Raw genomic sequence first — 2,602 nt, forward strand, 5'->3', positions numbered from 1 at the left:
TAGAGTGTTTTTGATGACATGGTGAAATGTCATTTAATTAAATCTGAACAAGTATCTGTACCGCCTACACTTGCATGCATTATGCTAGGTGCAGAGGATATAATCTGGAAAGAAATAGGCCCCTGCCCTCATGTATCTTACATTCTGAAAGAAAGTGAGCCAAGATTTTATTAAAAGGAACTTTTAATATTAGAGTGTTTTTGATGACATGGTGAAATGTCATTTAATTAAATCTGAACAAGTATCTGTACTGCCTACACTTGCATGCATTATGCTAGGTGCAGAGGATATAATCTTGAAAGAAATAGGCCCCTGCCCTCATGTATCTTATATTCTGAAAGAAAGTGAGCCAAGACACCGGGTACTGTTCAAGCTTTATTAAAGGAAAAGAATCTGCGGGCTGTGCTCAAAGTGACAGGGAGCCCAGGGCTGCCCTCAAAATGGAAGGCAGAACCAGGTGCAGGGGTGGTAGAGCTTATATAGGGCACCAAGGGCTGGCTGATACCATCAAGGAGGGGCATTATGCTAATGTGGAAACTAGGCAACCAGGGTGGAGAATTGCCCCTTGCAGAAGCAAAAGTGTTTCTGTTTAAGTCATGAGGCTTCCTGTAAAGGGAAGGGGGGAGGGGGTTGGTGCTGGAGTGGAAGATAAGGTTGGTGGCTATTTTGTGCTTATTGTATGCACAATGATGCCAGTCACATCCAAAATCCATCATTCCCACCTCTTAAGTATAAGAAGAAGGGAAAAGTGATGAAGGTCTTATTCTTCTGAAGCTACTTCCTGCTGGAGATGGGCAAAGATATGGAAAAAATAAAAGATTTATGTTGGTGGGCAAAACAGTTAGGTGGTGGAGTACTGGTTTCATGTGGGGAGACTGTATTCCTCTGGGGAAGGGTCACTGATTCTGAGGGGCTGATATTCTCCTCGCAGGAACAATTCAGTGACTTTTTGGTTGGTGAAAGCCTGCATTCATTCCTGCAAGAAATTAGAGAAACACCAAAAGAGACAGGGACCAAAAAGTAGGATGAGTCCCAGCATAGTTAGGTGGCCTAGTAGGGGCATAAACCAGGGTATCCAAGGGTTCAGTGACTGGGGCCACCCCCAAGGTGTGTTTGTGTTTTGTAACCCTTTGCATAGGTAATCAATGCTTGCCTTTAAATGGATTAAGTTGTTTTGGACCACCCCAGACTCATTTATGTAGTAACAGCATTTCTCCCCCAAGAAGAGGCAGGTGTCTTCCTTCTCAGCTGTAAGGAAGTCAAGGGCCTGATGGCTCTGTAAAGTGACTGTCGCAAGTGTGGTGACCTGTTGCTGGAGGGAGGAGATGCTCTCTATACTTAGTGCTGAGAGTTTTTGATAGAATTGGGAGGCAGTAGCAGGGACCACTCTGCCAGTCCCATTTGCAGCAAGGATCCCTGCCCCAGTTAAAAAAGGTACAATTAGTGCCCTACGGGAGCAGTGGCACTTCCTTGGGGGGGTGGGCAAAGTTAGTCCCAGTCCCGTCTCCATCCCTCCATCCATCTGGACAGTGATGTCTGATGTCGTGGTGTCAGCGACAAGTCAAAAGAATATGCAAGAAATCGTGTTAGGAAGCAGGCAACAGGATAGCATAGTTTTAGGAAGGAAATATATTCCTGTTTTAGGGCATGGATGATGGGGGGTAAGTGAGTGGTAGCGTTTGGTGTTAGTGAGGCAGAGTGTGGGCAGGCCCCGCACAGCGCTGACAGTCCCCACTGAAGTGAGATTGGAGGGAAGTGGAGAGAGATTTGTGGAAACATTGTGGGCTGCATTGACAGGGAGGGGGGTGACCACAAAAAGTTTCTCGCAAAGTGGGAGACAGATGAGTCACTTGGGGACCAGTCTGATTCACTGAGGACTGCATCGTCCCTGCAGACCCAGAGCCTCCATGTTCCAGGTAAGGGGGAGCATTGAGATAGGAAGAAACACACGGGAAGGCTGCAAAGGGAAGCGGCCTGCAAGAGCGAGAGGGTAATCGCCAGGGGAAAGATCATCCTTCTTCTGGGATTGGGGGAAGAGCAGAGGCCCTGGAGATTTTCAGCTTTGTGGGTCCTAAAATGGATGAAGTGTGAGGAGATGTCAGGTTGGGGGTTGAGCAGAGGGACCCCTCTGGCTCGGTGTTAACAGATTTTTGGGTGAAGTCTTGGGCTAGTTTTACCAAGGATAAGTGATGCCAAGGGGCCTTTCCTAGCACTTTTACTGCTGTGGGGGTGGTGAGAAGTGCTGTATAAGGCCCTTCCCTGCATGGTGAGAGGGGCTTTGGGATTTGGGTTTTAATAGACACTTGCTGTCGCAGACTCAGTTTAAAGTCTGAGGGGGTGGTGGGGAAAGGATGAGGTGATATAAGGTTGACCTGTTCTCGAAGAAGCTCTCTAATGAGCGAGAGTAGGGAGATACTGGCCTGAACATGATGAGCTGGAAGGAAGAGGTGTGAGAGTGAAGGGCCTACCATACATAAGTTCAAGGGGGCTGAGGCCTGTGGGCTTGCAGGGGGCACCTCATAGGCAAGTGAGTGACTGGCAGGGAGGCCAAAATGAGGGATGATTTCTGAGGTGGGAGCATGCGTTACTGCTGTAGCATCCT

General features: G+C 48.0%; 1 protein-coding gene across 1 annotated transcript in view; it reads right to left on the reverse strand.

Annotated features, from left to right (window-relative positions):
- The window catches only part of C8A (complement component 8, alpha polypeptide), a 60,799-nt gene that overhangs the window by 34,065 nt on the left and 24,132 nt on the right, over positions 1-2,602 (reverse strand).

This window comes from Galeopterus variegatus, unplaced genomic scaffold (genome assembly GCF_000696425.1).
Source record: "Galeopterus variegatus unplaced genomic scaffold, G_variegatus-3.0.2 Scaffold122, whole genome shotgun sequence".
Taxonomy (NCBI): Eukaryota; Metazoa; Chordata; class Mammalia; order Dermoptera; family Cynocephalidae; genus Galeopterus; species Galeopterus variegatus.